The 22,498-nt window shown below is 39.3% G+C and overlaps 1 protein-coding gene across 7 annotated transcripts in view; it reads right to left on the bottom strand.

Moving 5' to 3' along the window:
* Positions 1–21,545, bottom strand: part of NRF1 (nuclear respiratory factor 1) — a 130,754-nt gene extending 109,209 nt beyond the window's left edge. For 3 of the 7 annotated variants that reach the window (XM_070788159.1, XM_070788162.1, XM_070788161.1), the window contains exon 1: positions 21,408–21,514. The gene's annotated coding sequence lies outside the window, so the exon portion shown is untranslated. Of the gene's footprint in view, positions 1–21,407 lie in introns of all 7 variants that reach the window. The other 4 variants (XM_019959069.2, XM_019959072.2, XM_070788158.1 and 1 more) reach the window with 4 other exon arrangements.
* Positions 21,546–22,498: the final 953 nt, after the last annotated feature.

Genomic DNA, 22,498 nt, shown 5'->3' with positions numbered 1-22,498 from the left:
GTAGTAATATACTGGAATAAAAGTATAATTCTGTCTGCCAAGATTCTGTTCTTAAGAACAGTCTTGTAACTATTAAAGGGGACACTAAATTAGAGCTATTGCCTAAAACAAAAGGGTTATCTGTATCTATAGCTTCACTGGGATAATACTTCTGAGGTTATGATGTATAATCTAACCAGAGGAAAGAGAAGCAACTGGAAAAAAATAAATATCACAATCCCCAAAAAGAGTTAATAAAGAGTTAACTGCTGAAAAAAATGAGTATACCAGTAATAAGATGTAAATAAAAGTAGGTTCATACTTTAGAACAGATTCCACATGTTGTGCAACAAGGAATATTCCTCTGACTTAGTTTAGTTACAGATCACTGGTCAGAGAAATATTACAGAAGTATTAAAGGACTGAAGTAGACTGACAGGCACTGACACAGAAAAATGTCCACAATAAACTGCTGTAAACTGGAAAAACAAATAAACAAACAAAACAAATGGACAACAAAAACAAAAAAACCAGGGTAAAAAATCTGCAGAATGAATGTGGTCTCATTTGAAAAACAGAAGTTACAGATATGATTATGGAAAAACAAAAGAATCTAGAAAGGTACATTGAAGCTGTCAAGAATGCTTTTCCGCTGTGCACAATGGAACCATGAAGACTTTTTACAGATTTTTTTCTCCTTTTATGTAGTTACTTTTACAATGGGGGGATGGTGAGTGGGGAGTTAATCCCAGATCTGGGACAGAAAAGACAAACAGCATGATAAGCCCCTCTCCCCCTTCAGTGAATGAAAAATCTGAAGGTGACCCCTAAGCTCATGGAATCAGAGAGACTCATATATAGACCATCAAAACTGCCCAATGTCCTCTGAGAACTTTCTTTAAACAGAATCCAATGTAGAACTTCAAAATGTAAGACAAAAGTAGAACACTTCCTATTGAGAAGGAGCTGGGGAATGCTGACAGCATAGGTATTCATCCCCCTCACCTCCTGCAGTACCCTCTGAGGCTCCTTAGGACTCCACAGAGGACAAGTGAACACTCCCTGATTATTCAAATCTCCCATCATGCAGTTGGGAAACTAAGACCCAAAAATCAGCCTCCTGTTAAGACCTCTGCCTTAGGGATTGGCCCCAGGGTCATGTTATATACTAGGCACGATAGCCACAGTCCTTGGACTTGCAAGCTTTTCAAACGCACACAGAAAAGTTTAGAGAAAGCTGAAAACACAGAAGAATTGGCTTCAAAATACCAAAAGAATGAATAATCGAAATTAATAAATGTCAAAGAAAAATAGCTATAAAGCTTCTTAATGTTCAACATGATTCAGGCACACTACAGTTTCCTAGGGGCTCGGCAAATGTTTATGTCTTTCTATTGTTTGAGGTTCATGTTTAGCTATACATATTCATCAAAGAAACACAAGATGGCATGTGAAACTGAGAAAGACAAGTGGGGGAAAAAAGGCAACAATTGTTTTGGAAACTGAAAAGAAACAGAAAAGATATGTTAATCAAATAAGTGGATAACTAGAGATGCAAGAAATAGGAAAGTCTGCACTTGAAGGGTAAAATCAAATTCCAAAAAACTCAAACAGCCTAAACGAATGAGTAAAATCTCACAGGATAAATTAACAAGCATAAACATAATATTCTGAACTTTGGCTTAAAAAACCCCATTGCAGAAGAACACAGGATAATGAATACTTGTGTCATCATCACAGAAAAAAACAAAACAAAAAAACTCAAGGGAGTGCTGATTCACACTAAATTTAGTATGGAAATAAGAATCATGACAAGCATCATATGCAGACTATGGATATTGAAAGGTGCTTTCTGCATCAGCTTGATCACACTTGTATTTAGTGCTGGGCACTTTTTTTTTTTAGGAAAACATATTTTTATTCTTATACTTTGATTAGAAGAAAATGAACAGTAATTTTAAGGTAGGTGTGAAAGAATATTCTACCTGCACATCACCCTCCCTTCCCTTACCACTCAATATTCACAACTGTCTCTAAAGTCAGGAATCATATTTTTTTTGGGGGGATTATGTTTTTAAATTGTCATTTTGGGAGCATTTTTATCACCTCAAGATCAAATTTCAGAACTGGACATTTCCCATTGTCATTGTACTGTGAGCACTTTACTTTTTAAAGATGTTAAAAATTAAAGTACATTGGGACTGTGAAAAAGTCAATTATTATAAGGAATAGTTGAAAAAACTGGAGAGGTCTAAACCTAGAAAAGAAAGGGCTTTACCGAAAATGACCTCTCATTTAATATTAAAGAATTATTAAGAGGAATTATAAATATTACGTGACCTCAGTAAGAACAAATTGGCAAGAAGTTAAGGTAGGTAAGGCAGAATTCCTGCAAACAGACCATTCTTCTCACAGCTCTGTGAAGACAGAGCTGGTTGTTGCTAGGAAGCAATGAGCTCTCCCATCAACAGGCATCCTCCTGCAAAGCAAAGACAACCACTGGGGGGCACTGGAGAGGTGGCTTGCACCTATCCTAACAAACTAGCATGCAGAAAGTAAGGAGCAAACCAAAACAACTCCAAGATTCTGCACCAGGAGATTTTCAATCATGAGGTCCAAAATGTGTATTAGGAAGACTGTCTCAGGTGAACTGGATACATACCCAGATAAGATCTGATATAGTCCTATCGATACACAATTCTGCTGCAGTGTGGGGAATGTACAAATGTACACACAAACAGAATTATATCGTTATATAGATCTTTAACTAGAGGTCTGGTCCTCTTTAAGAACTCTAACAGTGGGGCTTCCCTGGTGGTTCAGCAGGTAAAGAATCTGCCTGCAATGCAAGAGACTAGGGTCTGGTCCCTAGGTAGGAAGATCCTCTGTAGGAGAGCATGGCAACCCATTCCAGTATTTTCGCCTAGAAAATCCCATGGACAGAAGAGGAACCTGGCGGGCTACAGTCCATAGGGTCACAAAGAGTCGGACATGACTGAAGCGACTTAGCACACACTCATGTCTTTCCTGGCTTTGACTCATTCCTTTTTAGTGCTAAATAATATCCAACTGCATGGAGGTACCCGTTACCAATTCTTTCTTTCATGGGTCGTGCCTTTGGTGTATCTAAAAAGTCATCACCATACTCAAGGTCATCTAAATTTCTCTGATGTTATCTTCCAGGAGTTTCATAGTTTTGTGTTTCACACTTAGGTCTATGATGCATTTTGAGTTAATTTGCATAAAGAGTATGAAGTCTGTGTCTATATTCATTTTTTGGCTGGTAGATATCCAGGTGTTCCAGCACCATTTGTTGAAGAGACAACCTTTGCTCCATTGTATTGCCTTTGCTCCTTTGTCAAAGATCAGTTGACTATATTTATAGGAATCTATTTTGGGGCCCTCTGTTCTGTTTCATAATCCATTTGTCTTGTTTCACCAATACTGCATTGCCTTGTTTACTACACTTTATAGTGGGTCTTCGGAGAAGGCAATGGCACCCCACTCCAGTACTCCTGCCTGGAAACTCCCATGGACGGAGGAGCCTGGTGGGCTGCAGTCCATGGGGTCGCTAGGAGTCGGACACGACTGAGCGACTTCACTTTCACTTTTCACTTTCATGCACTGGAGAAGGAAATGACAACCCGCTCCAGTGTTCTTGCCTGGAGAATCCCAGGGACAGGGGAGCCTGGTGGGCTGCCGTCTATGGGGTCGCACAGAGTCGGACGCGACTGAAGCGACTTAGCAGCAGCAGCAACATAGTGGGTCTTGAAGTCAGGCAGTGTTGGTCCTCTTAACTTGGTTCTTAACAATGGATTAGCTGTTCTGGGTCTTCTGCCTCTCCATATAAACTTTAGAATCAGTTTGTTGATATCCATAAAATAACTTGCTGGGATCTTAATTGGGACTGCACTGAATCTACAGATTAAGAGGGGAAGAACTGACATCTTAACACTATTGAGCCTTCCTATCCATTAATATCTATTTTAGCTCTTCTTTCATTACAGCTTTGTAGTTTTCCTCATATAGATCTTGAACATATATTAGATGCATACCTACATATTTCATTTTCATTTTAATCAATAAGTTAAAACCAGAAAAGTACTTAATATTTAAAGAGGTATCATTTATCTGCTAAGTTTACTACAAAAATTTCAGAGTTTTAAATTTTGAAAAGATGTTAATACTATCTAACTCTTCCCAGATGCAACTTATACAGTGTTTCCACACTAAGAAATACACCATCAATAATTGATATAGATAGCAAATTTACTAGGCATATGTGGAATACCTGGTCTATGTGGAACATCTAATATGGAAAGCTCGTTTTCTTTTTCAACTAAAAAAGGATTACAGCCCTTATGTGGCTATTTTGCAGTTTTATGTAATCCATAAAACTGTATCCCATTCATATTAAAATGTACCCAGAAAATGCATAAATGTAAGTGGGAAGCAGGGTAATCAAAGGGAACTGTGGTATCTCTGGATAACAGGGCTACAAAATTTTCATCTTTATATTTTATTTTCAAAATTCTCTTCAAAGATTATATACTACTTTTGTATGTCACTGAATCAAATATTATACAGCATGTAAAATGAGTAACCTATAACTACATGCATCAATCTCATGTAAGTTTAAAAACATACAAAACAATATTATCTTTCCTATGGATAAAACACATAAAGGTAAAGTTGTTGTTTTTTTTTTTAATGAAGGGGAATGATAAACATCAAATTCAGAATAAGTCACAGATGGAAAGGGAAAGAATGGGGAAAGAATGGCCAGGAGGCTTCAATATCATCTGAGATATTTTATTTTTTAAGCTGGATAGAAGATATATGGTATTCATTATATTGTTCTATATCCTTATTTATGCCTTTAGTATTTTAAAAAATTTAAAGCTGGTAGCTACAGAAGTCATATCAAAGTAGTAAGTAGTACTTAACCTTCATTGCAAACTACTTAACTGGGATATGGTACTACAGGAATAACAGTTACAAATGTATCTTTTATAAGTGAGAAAATTCTCTGGAAAATTTAAAGTAGGAGTCCTAAAAGTAGGTTTTAATGTGTATATTTACAAGCAAATAACAATCTGAAACCTGTATTCCATAAAAGATCTATAGCAACCACTCCCACTGGTGCCTTGCACACAGAGCTCAAAATTAAATCTGTTCAGGAAATGTAATACATAAATTATCTTTAATTTGTAATACATGGATTATTTTTAATTTGACTTTATTTTACATTTCCACTTACAACTCTGAAAACAGACTTTTTACATTGGTTAGTTTTAAAACAGAATTTGGTCTTTTAAGGATGTCATAAAAATAAAGTTAATCTTATTTTTATGACAGCCTTAAAAGGTGACTGGTAGTTTCCAGTTTGGTGATTTTAAATGGTTTCTAACCAGGACATGGCACCTACGACAAGAAGCACACATAAATGACTCTCAAATAGTAACTCAGCCCTGTCCTAGCTGAATCCTCTCTTACTGTTAAACAGGCATGATGGTGACCCAAGTTTAGCTAGTGCCTACCTTATCCAACTTTTTGGTGGTATTCACTCTAAACAGAAGTAATGACTTTCCAAAGACTAAAGGACAAAAACTTACAATATGTTTAAAGGAGACTCAGGAACTTTTAACATGAAACAAAAAAGTGTGTGGTTTTGATGGTTAGAAATGCCTTACCTCTTATAATCTTTATTTGAACTAGGAGTGAGAAGTTTTTTAAAAGTAGGGATTGGGGGTGGGAGCAGAGAAAGACCTGGGATGGTTTAGAACTAACACTGTTCCTTCCCATTTCAAATCCCAATTTACTGCCCATTCCTATATCCTAGCCCTAAACGAGAAAACCTGTAACAAACTAATCACTTCAAAACAAGAGAAGTACTATTTAACAAATTTTGAGATTATCAAAACTTAGCTAGATGAACTTAAGCTTCTACACTTAAAAGAGGGTATAAAAAAGGCTATATCACACCGTCTTATCACCCAATTTCTTGCCCCAAAATGCACAGTAGGGTATTCATTGGACATATTTCCTTAGAGAGGAAAATGACTACCGGGGTACACAGTTTATTTAGACCACGGATTTTTAGTCACTATTCTTCATAAAAAGTGATTTGTTTTTAACATTCACCTTCAATAACTCTTTTTGAAGACTTTACTAGATCAAGCACAAGCTGTGACCTATTCAAATTTAAATGAGATGTTTGCTTGTCAGATCAGATCCATCTTGAGGATCCTTTCTTAGACCACGACAAATTTAAAGACTCAAAAAGTAGAAGACTTTAATAGATACCTAACAAGGCTCAAAGTTGGCTTTGTAGGAACTTGTACATGTATATCCTTTTCCTGTGCATTCCTGAAATCAGTTAATTCTAATTTCAACATCACCTTATATTCAGGTATTTCATCATTTGCATTTACCAAGTATATTATCATCCACATTCCATTTGTTCACCCTGTTCTCACCAATGTCTATGGGAAAGCTGCCTGATCAAGCCTGCTTGGATGGATGGATGCAGCTACATAAATTTACTCATCAAGTTTTGTCCTGTTTAAATGTCATCAAATCACATTCATTAAACAAATATCTTTTGAGCACCTTTTCTGTGTAAAATCCTGGACCAGAAACTGAAGGGGGACGTGTGGGATGATTGGTTCAACCTTGAAATAGCTTACAGCAGCAGTTCTCAAAGTGAACCTTAGAAACCTGGGGATCCCTGGGTCAAACTATTTTCATAATAGCTAAGACATTCTTTGTCTTTTCTCACTGTGCTTATATTTGCACTTAGAATGCAAAAGCAATGGTAGGGTAAAACTACTCGCAATCTCAGCACAATTTAAGGCAGTGGCACTGAACGGTACTGGTTGTCATTATATTCTTCACCCTCATGTACTCTTGATAAAAGAATCAACTTCACTATTTAAGAATGTCTTCATGAAGGAGTAAAAATTATTTTATTAAATCTTCACCCTTGAATTCATGTCTTTTTACTATTCTGTATAATCAAAATTATACATGAAATTAAAAAGGCTTCCCTGATAGCTCAATTGGTAAAGAATCCGCCTGCAATGCAGGAGACTCCGGTTCAATCTCTGGATTGGGAAGATCCCCTGGAGAAGGGAAAGGCTACCCACTCCAGTATTCTGGCCTGGAGAATTCCACGGACTGTACAGTCCATGGGGTCACAAAGAGTCAGACACAACTGAGCGACTTTCACTTTCATACATGAAATTAAGATGCTTGCTCCTTGGAAAAGAAGCTACGACAAACCTAGACAGAATATTAAAAAGCAGAGACATTACTTTACCAACAAAGGTCCATCTAGTCAAAGCTATGCTTTTTTCAATAGTCATGTATGGATGTGAAAGTTGGACTATAAAGAAAGCTGAGCACTGAAGAACTGATGTTTTTGAACTATGGTGTTGGAGAAGACTTTTGAGAGTCCCTTGGACTGCAAGGAGATTCAACCAGTCCATCCTAAAGGAAATCAGTCCTGAATATTCATTGGAAGATGCTGAAGCTGAAGCACCAATACTTTGGCCACCTGATATGAAGAACTGACTCACTGGAAAAGACCCTGATGCTGGCAAAGACTGAGGGCAGGAAGAGAATGGGATGACAGAGGATGAGATGGTTGGATAGCATCACCAACTTGATGGATATGAGTTTGAGCAAGCTCGGGGAGTTGGTGATGGACAGGGAAGCCAAGCGTGCTGCAGTCCATGGGGCCGGACATGACTGAGCAACTGAATGGAACTGATAATCAAAAAGTATAGAGTACTTCTGTATTCAGAAGTATGATGGTTATTTCAAAAAATTTTAGCCTTTTTTTGCCAAGGAATACCATTTTTACTTGAAAGAGTGGCTAACAAACTATGTGGCTATTCAGACCTGAGTAACTGACAGACATTTTTCCAAAAATGAACAAAGTGAGCCCATTACTTCAAGCAACTGAGAGCATTTGTTGTCAATGATAAAACTGGGTATTACAAGTGATAATTAGAACTTTGGAAAACTTGTATCCACCACAGGGATGATTTCCCATTACTTAAAAGCCTTTTCTGATGAGATCAGTGGTAGGGTTCATGAATGTGACTTTTATGCCAACATTCGGAAGATCTGCATAAAAACCATGCATGGGTTAAAAGATCCAAAGTGCATGACAACCAATATATTTTAATGTAACAAAGCATAGATAGATGTGCTTTCAGATTCTGCATTGCAATTAACCTTGAAGAAATTAACATTGCTGAATTTTAGTATAATATCAAAGAGTATCATCTACAATAATCTGAAAATGCTCTTAAAATACTTTCCCCTTTTCCAACTACATATTTAGTATGAGGCTAGATCTTCTACTTTAACAGAAGTTGTAACATACTGCAGCAGACTGAGTGTGAAAGTAGACAGGAGTATCCAGAGGTCTTCTATCCAGCCAGACAGAAAAGAGATTTGCAAAAACTGTAAAATATTCTTCTCACTAAATTTCTGTTTTGGAAAACATGGTTTTTTTAATTACAATGTTTCACTTATTTTAACATGTATTGGGTATGTTATTATTTTTAAATTAATAAACATGTTTTAATTTCTAATATAATAAGTATCATAAGTTACAACCCATATAAACAAAAGCTCTTGAGTTCTCAATGACTACTAAGAACCACTGGCTTACACTGTAACAAAAAAGGGAGGGGAAAAAACCCCAAGTACAATAAACCAAGGTAGAATGTCCAACAGATGAATGGATAAAGATGTGGTGTTATTTAATGGAGTACTGCTCAGCCATAAAAAAGAATGAAATAATACCATCTGCAGCAATATGCATGGACCTATAGATTACTGTGCCACGTGAAGTAAGTTAGACAAATATCATATGATATTGATTGTATGTGGAATCTGAAAAATGACACAACTGAACTCACTCACAAAACAGACTCACAGGCTTAGAAAACAAAATTATGGTTACCAAATGGGAAAGGCGGGGGAGAGGATGAATTAAAAGCTTGGGATTGACATACACACACACTGAATATAAAATAGTACTCAATACTCTGTAATAACCTATATGGGAAAAGAATCTTAAAAAGAAGAGATATATGTATAAATAAACTACTTTGCTATACATGAGATGAATACAGCACTGTAAATCGACTATACTCCAATATTAAAAAAAAAAAAAAAAAGGCTCACAGTGACTTACACTGTAACAAGAGGGAAAAAACCCATACGTAATAACTCAAGGTAGACTACTACAGCTACCACAACCCTTCTATTTTGGAATTTTCCAGCTCTCAACTAGACCTATACTATCTACCTGGCTCCTGAAATAATTTCACCCTGCTGTCAATATAATAAAAATAAGTAATTCATTTAGCAAGCATGAAAAGGCCTCAAGCACTACCAAGATAATATGTTAAACCAATTTGAATTGATGAGCTTTTCTTTAGTCATTTTCTAAGTAAGTGGCCTGAATTAAAACTGGTTTTACTTCCCTGGTATAAACTTAGCCTATAGAGAGAATTCTTTCACAAAGAACTATATAATATACAACACTCTTGGAAATGCATCCCACACAATCAAATCAGTGATGGGAAGCTGTAGAATCTAGTCTCCTGCTTCTCAACAATAGGGTATAGAAAAGAAAAAGAAAAAAAAAAATCTAGAAATCCTACACTTGGGCTGCTGAGGATGAAAATACAAAACATGGCATTCAAAAACATATTAGTTGTGTCAGGCACTGTGCTTGGTGGTGAATACCAACATGATGTCTATTTTCATAAAGCTTACAATCTGGTGGGAGGGACAGACATACACCAAGTAATAAACCAACAAATGTAAAATGACATATACAGACATACATGGTGAAGAAAAAGTACAAAATAAGGGAAATGTGTAAAACTTCCCTGAGGAAATGAATAAAATTTTTAAGATTTTACCAGAGAGAAGAAAGGAAAAAGGTTTCCAGGCAGAAGGAAGAGCAATGGGAAGGCCTAATGGGGAGGGCAGCACGTCTGACATGACATGAGCTCAAAAGGCGGCACAGCCCCAGCAAGGAGCTCCGTCTTCATCCTAAATGGGGACATGACCAAACTTGTGTATTTGGAAAAGTTCGATTAACTCTATCTGCAATGAGGAGAATGGACTAGTGTTCAGCCAGTGTGGATGCACTGTTAAGTTACAGGTTATAGGTTAAGTTATAGGTTAACTTATAGTTAAGTTATAGGTTATCGCAACAGTCCAGAAAAGAAACTACTCAAATGGAAGTGGTAATGGTAGAAATGAAGAGGACAATTTGAGCTTATTTAGAAAATTAAACACGATCTGACAATATGAAAAGACCAGGTTTCTGTTCTGAGAAAATAGATGAAATAGTGATACCCTTCACTGAGGTAAGTAAGAATGGAACAGGGCCAAGTTTGAAAAGGGCATCTCATTTTGGGATGAAGTATATCTGAGGTACCCAAGAGATGTCAATTAGGCCACTGGATATAGAGTTCTTACACTCTGCGGGTAGGCCAAATCTGAGCATACATATTTATATGGAACAGTTGCATATTATTTTATCTTTTAGGGAAAACAATTATTGTCATAAAATAATCACTGTTCTTTAAGAAATAGAATTTCAAAACTGTGCTAGCCTAAAAGATAAGAACCACTACCTTACCAAAGGCCCTAAATTAATACTAGCCAAAGATTACCTCAGAGAAGGCAATGGCAACCCACTCCAGTTCTCTTGCCTGGAAAATCCCATGGACGGAGGAGCCTGGTAGGCCGCAATCCATGGGGTCTCGAAGAGTCGGACACGACTGAGCGACTTCACTTTCACTTTTCACTTTCATGCATTGGAGAAGGAAATGGCAACCCGCTCCAGTGTTCTTGCCTGGAGTGTTCTTGCCTGGAGAATCCCAGGGACGGGAGAGCCTGGTGGGCTGCTGTCTGTGGATCGCACAGGGTCGGACACGACTGAAGCGACTTAGCAGCAGCAGTAGCAGCAGCAAAGATTACCTATTTAAAGTACACTGGATATATACCACTCATCTAGCTACAAAATGGATCTCTTTGGCATGAAAACAACACATCTCGGTGGATTCCCAAGCTAGAATTAGCTGCTACTCTCACATCTTTCGGACACAAACACCAGAAAAAAAAAAAGTTTGAGGCAAAAAGTCTGTACTTATTCCCAGATTGTCCACCTACTCCTATGTCTGAAAGATACTGATTTAACCATCTTAATTGTCAAGTATAAATGATAAAGTTTTTCTCCTAGAAGTTTCTAATTTTCAAAGTAGAAGGGAAAAGAATGAACAAATCAGACTTTTTTCCTTCCAGCGTATACTTCCATAGGCTTTACACTATACTTCGATGAAAACTGACTAGACAACTTTAGGTATTAATTGTGATAACTAAGGAATAAACACAAAGGACAAACAAACCATCTTCCAGAAAGACTAAAGCAGAACAGGAGTAGGCAAGAAAATTGGGTTACATTACTAACTTTTCTAAAGAGAATCCACTGCACAAAATCTTTACGAAAGGTGAGAAAAAGCCAGTATTATTTACATGAAACTAGAATTATATACATCACATACTTATTTGAGACAGAGCATGGATTAGACTACAAAGCATTTTATAAACACAGATATTTATATTTTACGTACATAAAATCTTTTGAACCTTCCACAGATAATGCTTTTTTGAAAAAATAAGCATTTTTAACACTTCTGTATTAAATGATTGCTGCTACTAATATCAACTTATTCTCAACGGGAATATAACAACTTAGAAGGTCTCAGGACAAAACAAAAGACTTGCAACATTGACACAAACCAGAAACTATCCTATAAATAGGAATCCTGGCTCAGGAACTGTGAGGACAGAGTGGAGAAAAAGCAAGTTAATATGTGAATGAAACTGAGGTTAACCCAGGATTTACCTTTCATTCTTCATTAAGTAAGCTTTCACAGGCAAGCCCTTCCATTCTTACTCCAAGTTACCCTTACCTCAGCAAAACCATACAGAGCATGAAACAGGCAGTAAGTATTCCTGGACAAATTTGTATTTCGACAGAAACTTTCAATGTCTTTCATATTTCATTGAAATGGATTTAATAACTGTTCCATTAAGAATGTCCCAAGGCAAAATCAACAAATCAAACATCCTTAGACATTTCTGGTTCAAGACAGTATACAGAGTCCTATTTCATATTATCATACAGTACATACAAGCAGTGTGAGTGCACATGCAACATACATGTATACTTAGAGAATATCTAAACCAAATAATTAAAAACACTGTTAAATATCTATGTAAACAATTGTAAACTGTTTTACAATTTTAAAATTTTTTCTCTTTGCTACAATGAACATATTTACACACTTTTTACAAGAAGAAAATATATTTATTAACACATCGTAACACAACTCAGAAATAATTTTAGAAGGAACTTTTTATTTAGTGAGAAACTTTACCATTTCTGTACTCTTCATTTTTCAAATGGGGAAAAAGGCCTAGTGAGAATAATTGACTTGTGCGCCCAAAATCTGTTAGCGACTCCCTACGGCGGTAATTATATTATGGCCATAATCATACTTTTTATTTTTTCTAATTATAAAAATGAATGCATTTTCATTATGAGCATATATGCTCATAAACCAAAGATAACCACTGATTTGGCTGCTTCATTTCTTTTCTAAAAATTTTCACTACAAAAATTATACATTTTCAATGTAGAGAAACTTTCAAAATAGAGAGATTAAAAATTAAGGAAGACAAAAATGTTAACAATCAATCACATAATTGGTGATACTGGAATTATTTCTTCAAATTTAGTTTCTAAATTCAGTTTAGAGTCAAAAGACCTTAAGGGTAGCTCAGATGGTAAAGCACCTGCCTGCAATGCAGGAGACCCAGGTTTAATGCCTGGGTCGGGAAGATCCCATGGAGAAGGAAATGGCAACCCCGCTCCAGTATTCTTGCCTGGAGAATTTCATGGACAGAGGAACATGTCAGGCTACAGTCCATGGGGTTGCAGAGAGCTGGACACGACTGAGGGAGTAACACACACATGATGGTGTTTGTATGGAGCAAACTGACTCTTTCATTTGTGATTATTATGTGAAAGATCTACTACTGAAAATTTTATTTAACAATTGTTTAATGAGACAAAGGGCTTCCCTGATAGTTCAGTTGGTAAAGAATCCACCTGCAATGCAGGAGACCCCAGCTCAATTCCTGGGTCGGGAAGATCCGCTAGAGAAGGGATAGGCTACCCACTCTAGTATTCTTGGGCTTCCCTGGTGCCTCAGCTGGTAAAGAATCCACCTGCAATGTGGGAGACCTGGGTCTGATCCCTGGGTTGGGAGGATCCCCTGAAGAAGGGAAAGGCTACTCACTCCAGTATTCTGACCTGGAGAATTCCATGGACTACGGGACAAAGAGTCGGACACAACTTGAGCGACTTTCACTTTCAAAGACAATCCACAAACACAAGCCCAACTGCAAGCTGCATAACACAAATTTTCTTAAGATTATCCAACATGTTTACTCATGTAATTCTTACATTTACCAATATTTTTACAGGGTATCCTATACAACTGCCAGCTGGCATTAATTACAGAAAAAAACATGAATTATAAGCAAATATATTTACAAAAACAAGCAAATCAAGCTCACAAATTACTGAACCATCATTAGCAAGACAATTTTTACCTGATTCTTTTAAAATGTTTACCTTCTACATATTTTATAATGCACGTAAATATATTAGTACAATAACAGGAATACCATCTATAAATAAATGTTTTTCAGAATGTGTGCTCAAAACTTACTTGTAAGGGTGACAACAAAAGTTAGAGATCACTGACTAGAATCCAGGGCCTAGCTGACAAAATTGCCCCCTAATCTAATTAGGATCCAAAGATTAGAAGAAGAAAGTAAAAATGATCAATTATCTAAAATTCAGAATTAAATATTTTGGGAGTCAAGTAAAGTTCTAGTATGAAACATTATTAAATAATCTGCTTAAATTTCTGCATTTTATCAATGATTTATGAAACATGGACACTAGCAATTTGTTACCATTGTATCTTAGATCTTAAAACATTCCTAAACTGTCATATTTTATACAGACTCTATAAAACAAGCCAATGGTATTTTCATCTCACAGTTAGAAAAATTAAGCAAGCAGAGAATAAATGTCTTGTCCCAGATCACCAGATTGATACGTGTACATTGTAGAAGTTTTCTATGGACTTCCCTGGTGGCTCAGATAGTAAAGAATATATTTATATGTGTACTTTAGAAGTTTTCTAAAGTGCATATGAGCAACCTTACAAATGAATTTGACTTTGCTGTATGCCTGAGACTAACACAAGGTTATAGATCAACTACTCCAATGTAAAATAAAAATTAAAATTTAAAAAGTGAGTTTGATTGTAACCTAATGAACTATTTAGCTTTCTTTCAAAACTCACTTTCTCTTTAAAACAATAGTAATTTGATCCTCCCACAAAGCCTATTGTATAGAGTGCATGAATAGTCATATACAGTACAAGTATAAATTCTGGAATATAAAAAAGCAAGGAATTCAGATGACTTGACAAAATTCTAAAGCTGGTTAAGCTTTGCTTTGGCATTCCTCCCACCTTCCTTCTGGCGCTCCTACTCTTCTCTCCGAAAGGTACCTTCCATCTTCCCAAGTTCCTCACCCCAAACACCTACTCAAAATTTCTTTCCCTTGCTTGATCTAGCCCAGTCAGGATAACTGATTTCAGCCAACTAACATAGCCAACATTTACATTACCAAGGGCCAAAACGGCCCTTAACTTTTCTGTGTCAAGAACCCCTTGAGAATCTTATAAAAGGACCCTCTTCGCAGAAAAATCACATAGGCCCACACAGTATTTTTCAAACAATTTCAAGACCCAGAATCTCATAGCCAAAATATATCCATGAACCCCAGAATTATAAAACTCAAGTTAAAAACCCCTGTCTGTATCATATAAATATAAAACCTCGAAACCCTTCAAAAGGAATTTGTGTTTTAAGAGATGATAAGCTCAAAAATGCTACACTATATATACTCAAAGACATAAACTCTAATTGTTAAAATTTAAGTCATCTCCCCAAGTTTTTAATGCTGTAATTCTCCTGAATAGCAAGACCTACTTCTTTTTTTTTAAGACCTATTTCTAAACACTCATCATCCATTAATATTGTGTTTTAAGGCTCTACCTCTATATTCAATAAGACTCTGTAAATCTGTTTAATTATCATGATTCATGACAAAATAATACATACATACATACACATAAACATATTCTGATAAAATCCAGTTTTTGCCTCAAGGAGCTCTGCAGGATTCCCCACACTGCTATACCCTGTTAAAATTCCCTTAATCCCTATCCTCAGTTTCTTCAACACTATACCGTTTACCTTCTCTCTTCAGGCATTGGTTTTCAACTTCCCTTACAGGCCTCTGTTCTTCCACTTGACCTTTATATAGATGCTACCCAGGGCTGCCCTCAGTTCCTTCCTCACTCTTGATATTATACTCTTTGGCAGTTTTTACATCACATTATGCCCAAAATACAAAGATCCTAACAGACCCCTCCCTCATTTTCCCTTGATCTAAAGTCCAAATCATTAGGTACCTAACTTTACCTATTCAGCATTATATACTCCCTAGCATCATACATCATATCCTATTTACCTTCCTCCTCAAGCTCTGTTCTCCCTATACATTCCTTACTTTATTAAAGGCATCATCATTATACATTAACCAACTATAATCTTTAACTCCATGTTCTTCCTAATCAGGCCACAATCTCACCAACTTCATTTCCCAGTACTTCCCCAAGTACAGCAAAATCTACTTGGTGTTTCTCAAATCAGACTATCAATGCCCTTCCTCTAGACTCTTCTTTCTCATCAGTAAAGCAGCTACTCATCCTTCAAAGTCCTAATGGGTTGGCCAGGAAGTTCATTCAGGTCTTTAAGATGGTATAGAGAAGCCCAAACCAACTTTTTGGCTAAGCCAATACTTAAAACACCCACTACATGAAAAATCTTCCCTAACCTCGCTTAATCTCCCTGCATCACACTCATCCCTTCCCCCAGAATTCCATCCCTTCTTCTATAATCCCACACCATTCTTTCTTCATTTTAGTGCTCAACAAGTTGTATTATAGTTAGTTGAACCCTTATCTTTCTTCCCTATAGACAAAACCCATGATTTATTTGTTCCTCTTGCATCTAGAACATGTCCAGAATATAGTATATATTTAAATGTTACCTGGTGAATGAATGGCAAAACTCCAGAGTGAGGACACACTTAAGGTTATTTCCCAGTGGAAACGATGCCTCATTCTCTTTTGAACATAAATCAAATTAAGTCCCCTAGTCCCTAGCCACCAGTCAATCCTAAAGAAAATCAGTCCTGAATATTCACTGGAAGGACTGATGCTGAAGCTGACACTCCAATACTTTGGCCACCTGATGTGAAGAGCTGACTCATTAGAAGACCCTGATGCTGGGCAAGATTGAAAGTGGAAGGAGGAGGGGAAGACAGAGGATGAGATGGTTGGATGGCAAACCGATGCGATGGACATGAGTTTGAGTAGGCTCCAGGAGTTGGTGATGGACACAGAAGCTTGGCATGCGGCAGTCCATGGGGTCACAAAGAGTCGGACATGACTGAGTGACTGAACTGAGTCCTTAGCTCTCCACTTCAAGTCCACTGCTTAGTTTTTAAGCAATGTTTCATGGGGATATTTCTTCATTTCCTCTTGTCTTTTGTAGATTTAGCTGTCAGCCTAACCACATTAACATTCAGTGGCAGCAATGAAACAGACTCTCCAAGTTCTAAAAAGCTAAGACTTTACAATTACCAACAGTAAATATAATCTCTTTTAAAAAATGGTCTTAACATTTAAGCACACAAAGTTCATTCTTCATGATTCTGAAAAAGGCTTGGCATAGTTTATCCAACAGGCACCATTGAAAAGTTCTGATGAAAATTTCCACTTAAACTGTCGGCCAAACTTTTCACATTTGTAACCACAGAGATCAGCATACATGAACAAATGTGAATACTATACTGATATACTTTACTGTCTGAACTACCAGGGAAGCTGATATACTAAATAATACACTGCAAACAGCAGACACCAAATCATGTATATCATCAAAATGACCCATACAGAAGTAGCTCTTTTAGCTTCTTTTAAAACTACATCTCCAAAATTTCAGTGATCATCCAATGAATAAAACCAGATTACCAGTTTCATCTACCTTTTTCCCTCTCCTCCCTACCCTCTCTCCCCCAACACACACACACACTCCTCCCTTACTAGGCATGGCTTCCTCAGAAATTATCTAATGGCTCAGAAACAGTTTGATAAGGAAGGTTATCAAGTTGGAATTCTGGAGAAGATTCCTTATGGTCGGTTTATTTTCTAAGTGACTGCTGTTGATAAAGTACAGACTGACCTCAAAGGATCACAATGTAGTAGCCTGCCTTCAATGCCCCCTGGTTTTGTTTTACCTTTTTTATGGGGGAGGGGCAGTCTTTTAAAAATATACTAGAATATCTTTATGAAGTTGTATTTCTGACTTTTCTTCAGTTCATATAAATGTTCACATTTTAGGACTAAAGACCACGTGATGAAACATTTTTGAAGGTTCAGTAATTAAACCGCTCTGAGCAGGATTGAAACATTTTAGCTTAATTATGAACCACACTGCAGGGGGGGAAAAAAATACATATATATACACTCCAAGTGAAGTCGCTCAGTTGTGTCTGACTCTTTGCGACTGCATGGACTGTAGCCCACCAGGCTCCTCCGTCCATGGGATTCTCCAGGCAAGAATACTGGAGTGGGTTGCCATTTCCTTCTCCAGGGGATCCTCCCAACCCAGGGATTGAACCCAGATCTCCCACATTGCAGGCAGACGCTTTAACCTCTGAGAGCTACCAGGGAAGCCCGTATATATACTCCAAGGTATATATAATCCACTTAGCAATCATAAATTCTGTTCATTGTTTAAGTTTTCTCCATATTACATCAAAATAACTTCAGACAAAGCATTCTTGTTGCTCCAGGATTAAAAGTTTCCAATAGCTCAATGTGGTTATAATCGTCCAGAAACACCTGAAATTGATTTGTTTCACCTCCTTTACTCTTTCTCTTCCAGCCTGACCTCCTTAGTAAAATACTGATAGATAAAAGTACTACCTGAAAAGCCAAGAAAGTAAATAATCCACCAGGGAGTTAATAAGGAAGAAACTATATGATACATAATGCTCAAAAGTTAACATGTATCCAGAGCCTAAAAAAATACTGATTGGACTTGGTCTAAATAAAATGTTTCTAAAATAAACTTAACAAGTGGGTTTCTTTTCCATTGCTGTTTTACTAAGTATTCATGAAAAATTATATCTGGGTAAGCTCAGGCTGAAAACACTGGCTTCAGCTCTCAAGGAAAATAAAAAAGAGCACAGAGAAAATGTACTTCAGTATAAAGCATTTTCTGAAATGCTTTGTATAAAACCAAAGATTGGTATTCTTCGGTAAGAATGATTTTCCAAATACTATATATATATATACACACACACACAAACATATTAATAAACATCACACTTAGTCACATATAAACATCTAAATTCAAATATCGAATTTCTTGGATTAATTACAGCCCTACAGAGAGTACGCGGAAACTCTTGAGATTAGACACTTCTGTGACTCAACAACCCAAAGAGCTCCCCCTCTACCCTCCACCTTTACAAAGGGGCACTGAGTGGATGAAAGAGCCCACTGCAACATGAAGGACTGAGCTTGCCTAAAGATATCTGACAGAAGCTGAATGTATGCAATAACTTCCGGTTCTCCAGAGACTGGGGGGTGTGCTTCTAAAGGCTGACAGTTTAGTCCTTCAAGAAACCAACATGCCTGTTCAAATACTTGTGGAAAAAAATTTAATTTCAATCATTATGCTCCTCATATTATCATCATTCCCCAACTAACACTGATTGAATGCCTTATTACATATAAGGAAAGAGGTATAAAAAATTTAACCCCAGACTACAAGGAGCTTAATTTCCCTTAAAAGTCACCCACTTCCTATCATTTCACATAAAATACTTCTTGAAGAAAGTCTGCTTGAACCTATGATGCAATGCAAACTCATATCCTAGGAATTTGGTCTTCAGCTACCTAACAAAATTAGAGATGGATACATTAATTGCGATTTAATTAAAAAAAAAACCCTACAATTTTGGGTTCCATTGGAATACACAAGAATTGGGAGGGAAACCTGAAATTCCTTCTCCTTTAATTCCCTCTACATCTAGACAAGGGCCCTCATTATCTCCTACACTTAGAGATATTTCCCTAAATCCAGGAGCTGAATTTGCTTAAAACATGGTTAAGAAAACTCCTGGCTTGGGAATAAGAAATCTTCTTTCTCCCTAAATGAGAATATGATTACAACTTCCAAGCAAAAAATCCTTTTCTTCATGTATGCTGAGTCTGAGATGGGGGGAGGAGGAAAGCGTGCACTGAAATCAAAGTATTTCAAATAACGATGAACCAAAAGAGAGTAAACAGTAATTCTTATACTGATGGACCCCGCTGAAAGGCACATCTAACACCTGTCCGAAGGGGGAAAAAAGGTCCTGCAAAAAAATTCTGCATGCAGTTTTGGACCCAAGTTAAGGTTAAGTATACTACATTACATTTGATAACTGCATGTTTGCTTCAGCGCTCATAAAATATGGAAATCTCACTTGGATGCACAGATAAGGGTTAGTCATATTTTCACTATGAAATAACACATCAAGAACTTTCAAACACAATTCTAGGGAGTCAGGCTACTACTAACTTATGGGAAGAAAAAAATCCTAGCATCTCCCAGCCCTCCTCCCCACCTCCCTTGAGTGAGGAACAATCCAGTAACTTACTGTTCAAGGCCAAAGGAAAAGGAATTTTTTTTTTAAACTGGGGGAAGGTGAAATGGGGAAAGGATCACTGTGACAGCAGATGATATCCTGCAACAAAAGGTGTGAGATGTGCATACCCATTCTCTTGCAGAGCACTGTCCAAGCTGACAGTCTCACTCACACTACCTTTCACGGTAAGAGTTTCCAATACCCTGTTTCTACACACTTAAGAAAATGTGAATTTTACTCTGACCACAGAAAGAGTTAAGCACAACTGACATCAGCTCTAAAACAAGCAATTAATATATTCTAATCTAATGCTTAAAAAGGGATGGAGACCAGGCAACCGCTGGACAACTGGCTGGACCAGTTATCATTTGAAGCCTTAAAAATATTACAATTTTTTAACAACTTCAAGTTTTGATGGGCACAGTCAGATGGACCGTCGAAAGTTTAGAACCAACAGCAATGGCACAACAGGTGAGAGAGGAGGTGGACATCATGGCCCAGTTAAGTGGCTAACATGCAAGGGCAAACCCTTGAGTTCCCCGAAAGGCTGGGGTTGCGGGATAATACCCATGCACAAGGCCATCCAGAGCTCCTGTCTTCCCAGTGTCATAGGTTTGGTCCCTTCCCGGGTCGCGCCACTCCCCCTATCCCTCCCCCTGGGGACCAACACCCCAAGCACAGAAAGAACCCAGGCCCCTCCACCCGCAGCATCTTAGCTAGGGAAGAAAACACAATGTCGCTCCTTATTTCTGCGTACAAAAGGACTCCGCGCCCTCCTCCTTGAACTGCCGCCGCTGCCGCCTCCTAACTTGCAAGAAGGTGGGCAAAGCGCCATATTCCAGCATCCCCCAGTCTACCTGGGTAACAAGCCCACGCCACCCCGGCGGGAGGGAAGCTTCGGAGGTTGCCCGAAGAGCCAGCCTCCTCTCCCGCAGGAGACAGCGGCTCCCGCGCCCCGGCCCAGCCCGCCGCGCCGCGCCGCGCCGCCCGCGGACCAGAGCCGGGAAGGGCCGAGGAGGCAAGCTGGGAGCCGCCGCTCCGGTCCCGCGCAGCCCGCCCACCTCCCACTCCCAGGCCAGCGCGCTCTCCCGGGCCACCAGCTCCCGAACCCACGGGAAGGCAGGGCCGGGGCCCCGGGTTCCACGACGGAGACGAGGCCGCGGCCCCGAGAGCCTTAAGCGGCAGGGCAGGCCGGAACCCTGGGGCTCTCGGGAGGGCAGCGCCTCCCTCCCGAGCCCGCCAGGACGCCTGGGGCCTAGTGCGGCCTGCGCATCCTCGGGGTGGCGGTTTGACTGGGCCGGGCCGGGGCCCCCCGCCCGAGGCGGGCCGAATCCGGCGGGGGCCCAGGCCTGGAGCCGGGGGCGGCAGGGTGCTGGCTGCGGGGCGGGCCGGCCGGCCGGCGGGCGGGCGGCGTGTTGCGGCTGCGCCGGGGCTGAAATAGCTGGAGATTGCGCGGTAGGGCACTCACCTCAGAGCGGCTGCGCTACCGTGGGCCTGCGCCGTGGAGACTGCGACCGCGCCGGCTCCTCGCAGCCTCCTGCCACCAGCGGCAATGGCGAGCGCTGCCGCCTAAGCCGCCGCCGCCGCCGAGGAGGGGGAGGGGAGGGAGAGGAGGCACGCACGCGACGCACGGGCTCGGCTTCCCCGCCCGGCCGCCGCCATGATGGGGAGGTCGGCGCTACTTCGGCGGGGCATCCCGGAGGGGGCTTGGGCTCGGGCCTCCGCAGCCCCCCGAGTCTCCCTGCGTTCACATTTCCCTTCAGAGTTTTGGATCGGGCCGGAATCGCAGAGGCAACAGTAGTAAAGTCAAATGTGGACGCCCGGGGAAAGTAAGGCAGGCAACCCAAGATGGTTGCTAATCCGTAAATAGTCACATTTTTCGCCCCCCCGAGTCCCGGGAATTAGGACCCCCCGAGTGTGCCTCGATCACCGGCATGGGGCTTCCCCCGCCTTTTCCTCCCCGCTGCCTTGCCCGTCGCATCCTCACCCTGCCTTTGGAATGACCTTTGCTTCTCTATTCAAACCCTGCCGAACTATTTAAAAGCTAAAGTTTTTGTACCAAGCAATCTATAAATGTTTTCGCCCATTCATTCGTTTGGCAAACATTTCTAGAGGGCCTGTTCGTTGCCAAATATTTTTCTGGGCGCCCTGAAGATGTATTTACTTGTTAGGATAAAGGAAGTCCGCACTGTTAGCAACATAATCGATGAGTGGAGGCAGTCAGAAGCAATAGGGACCCCCCCAAGCAAGTAGAGAGAGCTCAAGAGTAGAAAAACTAATGTTAGGGACACCGGAGAGTGTTCTTTGTTTTTTAAATTGTGGTCTGGAGACTACCTGCATCGGGGTCATTCAGGCTAATTATTTAAATTCTGGGGTCCAAATGGTTTCTCCAGAATCTTAGCTTCTTAGCCCAGGAACCCACATTTCTAACACCCCTCTCCATTCCTCCCCCACCCGTAAATACACATGGTTGTCAAGCACCATAGTTTAAGAACCAGTTGTTTTAGGGACTTAATAAACATCCCAAAGGGTATCAGGAAACAGTTTCACAAAATCCGG

The sequence above is a fragment of the Bos indicus genome, chromosome 4, assembly GCF_029378745.1.
Source record: "Bos indicus isolate NIAB-ARS_2022 breed Sahiwal x Tharparkar chromosome 4, NIAB-ARS_B.indTharparkar_mat_pri_1.0, whole genome shotgun sequence".
NCBI lineage: Eukaryota > Metazoa > Chordata > Mammalia > Artiodactyla > Bovidae > Bos > Bos indicus.
The sequence above is the reverse complement of the archived record's forward strand: the minus strand, read 5'-3'. Positions and strand labels throughout refer to the sequence as shown.